Below are 10,752 nucleotides of genomic sequence, written 5' to 3' on the forward strand. Positions count from 1 at the left end.
GAAGCGGTGGTGATCGTGGAGGCAGAAACATTGGTGGTGGTCGTAGTAGGCCATCCAATGTTGATCAAGGAGGTCGTGCCAATGGTGGTGATCGTGGTGGTAGATCGAGTGGAACGGTCGTGGTAGTCATGGCTATCCTCCTTTTCTCAACATGCTTACCGGCCAAAACATGAGCCCAACCGATCCTCGAGTTAAAAGGAAAGAACAATAATTTCTTTTCTTCTACTCTATTTAAGTCTTTCAAACAATGTTTCTTAGATGGTTTTCTAAATATTGCTTTTGGATGTTTGATGTAAGTGAACAAGGGTTTGTTTTATTTATATGATGAATGCATATTTTGGTATATGTATGAAGGTTTCCAATTTCTTCATCAAAAAGGGGGAAATTGTTGGGTCAAATTATTTTGACTAAGTGTTGAAATAATTTAACCATTGAGATTTTGATGATGAAATGACTTATGAGTTTTGATGCAGGTGTATTTAATTCATATTTTATAAGACTTGACTCTAATGAGGGTCATTAGACCAATTTTGGCATTAGATGCGTAGAATTAGACGTGCAGTCTAACTCAACGGAGTTAGACTTGCAGTCTAATGAATGCATAGAATTAGACGTGCATTCTCAACGGAGTTAGACGTGCAGTCTAATGAATGCATAGAATTAGACGTGTAGTCTAACTCATCGGAGTTAGACGTGCAGTCTAATGAATGCATAGAATTAGACGTGCAGTCTAATTCAACGGAGTTAGACGTGCAGTCTAATGAATTCTCGAATTAGACTCAAGTCTAATGTATACGAAATTAGACATGCAGTCTAACTCAATGGGGTTAGACGTACAGTCTAATATATTTGCAATTAGACGTACAGTCTAATATGTGCGGAATTAGACGAGCAGTCTAACTCAGTGGAGTTAGACGTGCAGTCTAATATATGTGCGGAATTAGACATGCAGTCTAACTCAGTGGAGTTAGACATGTAGTCTAATATATTGTGAAAGTTAGACGTGAGTCTAACTCCTTCAGACAAGTCTGAGGTAGAACCGGAATTAGACGTGCAGTCTAACTTAGTGGAGTTAGACGTGCAGTCTAATGGTTATTGGATAATTAGACGTGTAGTCTAATTAAGTGAAAGTTAGACGTGAGTCTAACTCCTTTAGATAAGTCTGAGGTAGAACCGGAATTAGACGTACAGTCTAACTCAGTGGAGTTAGACGTGCAGTCTAACGGTTATTGTAATTAGACGTAAGTCTAATTCTATTAGACCAGGCGGTCTAATAGACTCTGTTATTAGAAGGGGATGTTTGATTTCATTAGACTGATTTTCACAATCTGTCTAACTGAAATTCGTCTAATGCTCAGCTTAAGCAGTATGCGTGAAGCTAGCATCCGCCTACCCACGTGTTATAGCTGTACCCTACTCCTGCTCCACTTTATAGTGAAGATCAGTACAATAGCTATATGCAACTAACCAACGAATTCCACATAAGAGAATTTTCCCCATTTTACTCGTTTTGCAGGTACATCTCTGATGGAATATTCGGCGCACTACCAGAGGTCTACGACCACGATCCTTGTGCTCAGAACCTGCTATGTACTATGGAGGCTTTCCAATGGAAGAGTGCCACGTATCATTTTAAAAGATTCGACCGTTAGCTTCTTCTCAGTATTTAACAAATCTCAAGGACAACGAACAATCTGCCTCACGAACTGCCAATCTCTCGATCATCTTGCTTACTGAAATTACAGAGAATTCAAGCCTTTGAATATTCATATTGTGAAGCTGCTTTCTGATTGTACTGTGTGTGAATCAAAAGAGAGCCAGAATCAAAAACACCTTTAGCTGAGTGATATTCTTCATCTTGTAATTGAACAGAAAGTGTTCTGTTCAATAAGGAGCTAAGTGTGTGTAAATTGTATTTGATTCGAATCATATTATAGTGAATCCTTCCGGTGGTTGGAAGTAGAGGTGACGTAGGAGAGTTTCTCCGAACATTCATAAATAAACTGATGTGTTATTTCATTTCTGTCATCTTTTCATATTTCATCTTGAGCTTCAAACCCAAGTAAACAATTCTGCCTTGAATTTGTTTCAAGTGTTTACAAGTGTTTGTGTAGAATAGAAAGCGAATTAAATCCCTAACAGGATTTCTTTCAAACCGTTTTTCATAAGCCTTCATCCATAGCCAGACCCCATCTCTATTGATAAAGCCGATCCTATCATATATGTTATCAGTTTGAAAGTTGTACTTCTCTCTCTTCCTTCCTTTACTAGAAGTTTTAATAAGTTTCTTTAAGAAAGAAACCATATATTATAGAGAGAGGATCAACCTTTTTTATATAGTAAAACAAACACCATCCATTAGAGTGTTTGTGAGCCATTAATTAAAATGTCCACAATATTAATAGTCCATCCCATATGAATGATTTATGTTATGACATATTAAACAAATGAGATATAGACTTACATTCTCCTGCTTATCACAATATAACCATAATGTGCACATAATAAAAGTTAAATTCATAATCATATATTAACATCATAATATCATAATTAAGTAAAGAAACTAATACGAATCATAGCGGTTATATGTCAATTTATCGACATAGTCCCTTCTATGTATCACATACCAAGTTCACATAATCAGACTTGTCATGAAAGTGTACATAAGGTCCAACAATTTCTTTGTCAAAGACAAGAAATCCTATTATTTCACACTTAATTCATTATATATATATAATATTATTTATGACATTTATATCAAAAATAACAAACCATGATCTCAAAGTGTTAAACTCATCATAATTAAACATATACTACATCATAATAGGTATCTCGTAATCCTCATACTTTCGACATGTTCATTATATGTCTTAGGGTTCAATCCTTTTGTCAAAAGACCGCCCATCATTAGTTTGGTGCTTATATGTTCGATTAACACTCTTTGTTTTTGAACTTCTTTTTTAACGACAAGATACTTTAATTCCATATGTTTAACACCTGTAGAATACTTGTTGTTTTTAGAAAAGAAGACTGTTGCAGAATTATCACAATAAATTTTGAGTGACATGGAGATAGTGTCGACAAGTCCAAGCCCTGAAATAATGTTCTGCAACCATAAAACATGAAGTGTGGCCTCAAAGTACGTCACAAATGCAGCTTCCATAGTGAATGTAACAATGACAGACTACTTCATACTTTTCTATGAGATTATTACTTCAACTAACATGAACAAATAACCAAATGTGGATTTTCTCGTATCAACACATCCGACAAAATCTGAATATGAGTATCCAATAACCTCGAGATTATTACACCTCTTATAAATGATAATAAAGTCTTTTGTTCCTTTAAGAGACCTTAACACTTTCTTTGCAGCTTTTCAATGATCTATTCCTGGATTACTTTGATATATAGCTATCATTCCAACAACGAAGTTGATGTTTTGTCTAATACAAGTCTGAGTATACATCAAGCTTCCAACCATAGTTGCGAATACGTTCCATTTTAGTACGTTTCAATTTATTTTTGGGACATTGATTGAGACTAAATTTATCTAGTTTCTGAATTAGAACAACACATGCACTGGATTTTTCCATCTCCAATCTCTCTAAAACTTTATTAATATATATTTTTTGAGATAATCTCAACAATTCATGTGATCTATCAAGGAATATTTCTATTCCAATCACATAGGATGCCTTATTCATATCTTTCATTTCAAAGTTTTTTAAAGATAAAATATTTGGCTTCATACAACAAACCAAAATAATTAGTTGTAAGCAAGATATCATTAACATATAGAGTCAATATTATAAACTTTCTCCCACTAATCTTTTGGTATATACATTGATCAAGGATGTTTTTCATAAACCCAAAAGATGTAATGGTTCCTTCAGGAATGGAAGAAAAATAAAGCCGATCATAGAGAGCGAATATACCTTTATAAGAGGAAAAATATTCAAGCTGTACAAGTGGAGCGTGGAACTAAATACTAATCATAGACCGCCTGAACTTGAACAAATCTGGGTGAATCTCAAGAATGTTCCATCACACCTGAGCAACCCAATGGGCCTGTTGACCTATATTTCTAGCATTATAGGCAAACCACTTATGTTTGACCCAACAATGGAAGGCTACGAGCGTGCATCTATGGCCAGAGTTAGTGTCGAAATTCATCCAAATAGCTCTCTTCCAAACAAGCTTAAACATAAAGATAGACTGGGAAATTTATTTGACATTGGAGTACAATACGAATGAAAACAAAATCGATGTATATGGTGTAGCACTTTCACACACGCTACGAATAAATGTCCAGTAAATAATAATCTAAAATCGAAGATCAATAACAACGCTCAGGAAGGCGGTATCAATGACTCTAACTAGGCTCAGGTTGAGAGAAATGTGAAAAAGTTGAACTTAACAGCAATGAACGCACTGATAATGATAGGATGGACAACCAAAAGCAAGAACAGATAAGGGTAAGGAAGAAGATAGGAAAAAGAATGAAGTGGGTAAGGGTACAAGTTGTCCCTGCTAACGCTGATCCTATCGGTCATGTTCAGGGCACCGGTCCTAGGGATTCTATTTTCTCAAGAATAGGTCATGTTCAAAACATCGGTCCTGGTTAGGGGTCCTAATAAAGTTGGACATAGCCACACCAGTCTTAGAGCTTCTCATAATGTTACCGTACCTAGCCATATTGACCATGTTAAGCTTGGTCCTAGACTTGCTGACCCTAATACTACTCAAGCTACTAGACTTACTACTATCGGTCATGATGAAAAGGTGCAACCATTGTCGGTCCGAACTATATTGGTCCTGATACTAGTACAAGTCGTATTATTGTGGATGATACTATTGTTGGTCCTAACTCCACTGGTCCCAATACTAATCAAAGAACTGGTTTTGATGCAACTACATGTCCTAGTTCTAAAGTTTCTGGAATTCAAAGATCTATAGGACGGGGAATACTTGGACCATATGAAACAAGCAAAATTGGGTCTGATGGAACTCTAATAGGTCGTGAGTCCACTCTTCCAATTCTAAGAATGCAAGTAGGAACCAAAAGAGCAATGTCATCAGAATTAGAAATGATCCGATCCATGGGCTCAGAGCCACCTTTCGAGATAATGAACAGGAGAATCCTGGACAAAAAACATTGAAAACTAACAAGCAATAAGGAAACTCATGAGAATGGACTGAAAAATTTTGGGTTTTGTGAAATCAAAAGATCAAGTGCAGAAGAAGACGATATGGTCTTAAATAAGGCGGTGAGCCTTAGTTTTGAAGTAGGGCGAATTAAAATCGATAACAAACATGAAACTAGTAATGAAGAGGTTCAAAGTCAGAAAAGACCTACTAAAGAAGAACAAGCTGAAAATCAAAGACAAAGTAGAAATATCCTGGATCCAGAATTCACTAACTCTATAACGGGAGAAGATGAGATCTGTGTGAGGTAATCCCCACTCAATGACAATAATATTACATGTAATCAAGCTGTAGCCATTGAGGATAACGAGGAAAGTGATGCTTACGATTTCTTTGTTGAAGAGGTCCAAGATAGTCTAAAAAGTCAGGAACCCAACACTTATATCCATTCATGAATATAGTGACATGAACTATAAGGGAACTCAATGACCCTCTAAAATGAAAAGAAATAAGGAGGATCATTGAGAACTAGAAGATCACTATTATGGGTATTCTTGACAAAAGTCAAAATCTGAAACGTTAAGAAGGTTAACAAGATGTGTATTGATAGCAACTAGGAATTTATTCACAACTCAAATAACAAAACGGGCAGAACCAGAGTTATCTAGGTTAACAAAGTTGCTGAGGTTAGGGCTCTCTTTTCGAATGATTAAGCAATCCTGGTGGAGGTCAAAGCCAGAATATCAAGAATCGTGTTTAATCTTGCTATTGTATATGGTAGCAACTCAAGCACTAACAAAAGACTCCTCTGGAATTGTCTTAGAAACTGGATCGGTAGTGATAAATCTTAGTCTATCCTCGGTGATTACAACGTAACCAGAAACGAATCTGATCGTAGCCAAAATCTGAAATAACTCGGGATATGATTGACTTTAATGACTACATTAGAGATACGGGTTGTATCGAGCCTACCAATTTTGGGAATTTCTTCACTTGGTCTTCTATGGGAAGGAATGAGCAAATTAGAAGAAGTAGAATTGACAGATGTTTGATAAATGAGAACTAGATTAACCAATTTCTGAGAAGTCAACTTCACGTTCTGAATCCGGGTATATCTGATCACTGCCTGATTAAATTGTTCTAGGAAAAGGAAGAAAGGTTCAAAAGGCCTTTTAAAATTCTTCAATTTTTAGATGGAAAATGACAAATTCAAGGGTATTCTCGAAAGCGTATGGTCTACAGATGTCAGGATATCCAACATGTACAGGGGATCCAACATGTACAGGGTTTCTGAGAAGCTTAAGATCGTAAAGAATCATCTTCAAAGCTTTGACAAGAAGAAGTTCAACAATATCTACAATAGAGTTCTAGCTGCTAGAGAAGAACTGGAAGAAGTTATAAAAGGTTATTAAGGTATGATAGTGATGAACAACTCAATAAAACAGAAATGGATGCGCTTGAAAACTTCAGGAAGCTGAGTCAACATGAGGAGAATTTTATTAGACATAAATCAAGACAGAGTTGGCTCTCATTGGATGACAAAAACACAGCTTTCTTCTACATAAAATGCAATACTGGAAAAATGAGAAACAATGTATACAGGCTGAAGAATGATGATGGTGAATATGTTCAGGGTCAAAGTGTGTACAAGATATGGCTATCGATTTCTCTAAGCAGCTTATGGGTACAAGAATGCAGCATCAAAGTCACCTGAATACCTTGTATCAGATTATTGATAAGAAAATCTCTGCAAAAGATAGTTGGGAGCTGATAAGGGTGGTCATGAGGGTTGAAGTTAAAGAAGCTTTATTTAGTATTGATGGGAATAAAAGCTCGGGTCCTGATGGGTTTAATGCACAGTTCTTCAAAGATAATTGGATGGTTGTGGGTAAAGACATTACTGATGGGGTTCTGGAGTTTTTCAAGAACAGGAAGATGTTAAAGCAATGGAATATAACAGTCCTAACTTTAATCCCCAAAACTAAGGTACTTGAGAAGTACAAGATTTCAGACCAATTTCCTGCTGCAATGTGATTTATAAAATAATTTCAAAAATCATTTCTAAACGATTTAAAAATGTCATAGGAAAAATTATAAATCTTAACCAATCTGCATTCATCCTCGGTAGGACAATCTCTCATAATATTTTTCTCATGGAGAGCCTTTTAAAAGGCTATGGGAAAAAGAAAACATCCCTGAGAGTGGATTTCAAAATAGATATCAAGAATACTTTTGACTCTATTAGATGGAAATCCATTTGGGATTTCTAGTTGTTTATGTTTTTCCTATGATTTTTATTGATTGGATTATGCAGTGCGTTTCAATGTCCTACTTTATTGTTAGCGTCAATGGAGTCCACAAAGGCTATTTCAAGGGGGAAAACGCGGTAAGGCAAGGGAACACCCTCTCTTCTTACCTTTTTCTAGCTATCATGGAGATCTTTGAGAGAATCTTCGCGATGTTTCGAAATAATTGTCCATACATCTTTCACCCATTCTGTGAGGTTGAGGAGGTAACTCATTTATGCTTTATTGACGATTTGTTCATTCTAGCGCACGCAAACATTGTATCCATTAAAAATATTAGGGCTGCACTAATGTTCTTTTCTGAGGTTACAGGTTTAACTATTAATGAAAGCAAAAGTGTGGAATTTTATGGAGGCGTGAAGGACGAAACAAAGTAGGACATCTTCAACATCATGTGCATTAATGAAGGCAACTTTCCCGTAAGGTAATTAAGAATTCCGTTAAACGCGAAGTAGATAGAGATCTCACACTACAAACCGCTGATTGAAAAGGTAAAAAACACGATATCTGGCTGGGCAGCGAAAAAACTTTCTTATACAGGGAGGATCGAACTTATCAAAACTGTAGTCATGGGCATAGTTGGCTACTGGGCGCAACAGATGGTCATTCCGAAGAAGGTAATGAAGTAGCTCGACATGTTGATGAAGAACTTTATTTAAGGTAGTAGCGGAAGAGGAGGAAAGAAAGTCAAATGGACCTCTCTCTACAAACTGAAGGACGAGGGATGCATCGGCTTGAAGAACTGTATCGAGTGGAACAAAACTCTCAACTTCAAGCATCTGTGGGCTTTGGAGCGCAATCAGGAGTCACTATGAATCAAATAGGTGCATACAAGGTTGATGAAATACGAAACCAGCATCTGGACTTGCAAAATTCATGAAGGTATGAGCTAGTCTCTGAAAAAGATGCTTAAACTAAGAAGCGATATTGCAGATCTTTATGACATCCGGCTAGGGGATGGGAAATTCACTCTATTCTAGCACAACCCTTGGTTTGAAAACCAGCCTATCATCCACAAGGAGGAGTTTCAAAATACTCGTATCAGAAGAGACTACACAGAATCGAAAATCAGGGACATTAAAGATGGGAATTGAGACTCACTCCAGAAGGACAGAGGATACTTGATCATATAAGTAACATACAACTATACGACAGACCATATACTCATGAATGGAAAGATGAGGACAATGGGAAGCTGGTATTGAAGAATATATGAGAGGTAACTCAGGAAAAAACGTAGAAAGTAGAATGAGCTTCTCCTGTATGGTCAACGAAGATTATTGCTCGACACCAGTTCATCTTATGGCCCGCTTTGTAGGAAAGACTCAGCACTCGTGATCGTATCAGCAAGTATATTAGCATCCCGGACGCGAACTGTCTTCTATGCAAAGGAAATGAAGAAACCATAGATCACCTATTCGGGAGCTGATGTATTAATTCAGAGCTTTGTGACAGATTCTATAAAATCATGGAGCTGATCAGTTTCCCGAGCGAATGGAACGAAATCAAAAAAGCGGCACTACTCAAAGACAAGTGAAATAGATTTGCAAGAAGTGTGTTCAAGTGCGACTTTGGAGTAGTGGTGTATAACATTTGTCAAGAACGGAATGCAATGGTATATGGCAGAACCCACAGGAGCGTTGAAGAGTTATGGAAATATATTGTATCGGATTGCAGCGCCCTCGCGGGAACGTGGAGAAGAATTCCAAGCACGGAGCAGAACTTGAATATCTGCATGAACTGGAATTTACCGGTTTTTGAACACACTAGAATTGAAAGCATTGTAATTAGATAATTCATTTACGTTTTTAGCTTTTATTCAAAATGTTACGACTTCAAAATCATTCTAGGCTTGTCTAGAACGATCTCTTAAACTCTTGGTTTTTTCCCGTTTTTGGGAATTTTTAATGAAATGACGCTAAGTCGTTTTTATAAAAAAAGATGTAATGGCATTAATTAAACTTAAGATACCATTGACGGGACACTTGTTTAAGTCTGTATATTGACTTTTTTAATTTACACACCATGTGTTGCATTCCTTCAACCAAAAAAACTTATAGTTGATCCATGCACACATCTTCAACTAAATTTCTGTTTAAAAAAGAAGTTTTCACATCTATTTGATGTCGCTCCAAATTATAATGAACCATCATCGACATAATGATTCTAAAAGAATCATTTTAAAGACAAGCGAAAATGTCTCTTTAAAGTCAACATCGTCTTACTAAGTAAAACCTTTTGCAATTATTCTAGATTTATATCTTTCGATATTGCCAATTGAGTCGTGCTTGGTCTTAAAGACCCATTTACACCCGATTCTCTTACAACCTTCTGATAATTCAACGAGATCCCAGACTCCCCTATGATCAATTAATTTTAACTCTTCTTTCATGGTGTCTAACCATTTAATGAAATTTTCACTTTCTATGGCATATGAATATGAAATTGGATCATTAGTGATGCCTAAGTTGAATTCTGACTCTTATAGATAAACCACATAATCATCAGAAATTGTAGATTTTATGTTCCTTATAAATCATCTTAATGCAATATTATGTGATTTATCTATCAAAGGTTCATTCATAATGACTTTATTACATGGAGTTTGATCATTAATATGTTGCTTTTTAAAATCGTTAACATGTTCAATATGTACATGAACAACAACTTGAATTCCCACTTTACGTGGTTCCAAACTCCCACTGGTTTCATCATTCTCAATTAACCTAGCATTTTAAGTATCAATAATTCTCGTACTATGATTAGGACAGTAAAATCTACACAATTTAGACTTTTCTAGATAACCAATGAAAAACTATTGGTTGTTATTAAATCTAGTTTTTTTCATGTGGAATATAAATTCTTACTTCCGCTATGCACCTCCAAACATGCAGGTGCCTTAAACTAAGTTTCCTTCCTATCCATAATTCAAAAGGTGTATTTTCAACTAACTTAATAGGAACCTCATTTAATAGATATGCAACGGTCAATAAAGCGTTCAACCACAATGATATGGGTAAAAATGAATTACTTGACATACTCTTAACCATTTCCATTAATGTACGATTACGCCTTTCTACAACACCATTTTGTTCTGGTGTTACTAGCATTGTGTATTGAGCACATATGTCACTACTTTCTAGGAATTTAGAAAATGGACCAGAGAACTGTCCACTTTCATCATACTTATCATAATATTCACCACCACTATTAGATTTAACAATTTTCACCTTTTTGTCTAAATTTCTTTCAACTTCAGTGATAAAAATCTCAAGGATATCAACCAATTGAGAGTTAT

This window comes from Impatiens glandulifera, chromosome 8 (assembly GCF_907164915.1).
Source record: "Impatiens glandulifera chromosome 8, dImpGla2.1, whole genome shotgun sequence".
NCBI lineage: Eukaryota > Viridiplantae > Streptophyta > Magnoliopsida > Ericales > Balsaminaceae > Impatiens > Impatiens glandulifera.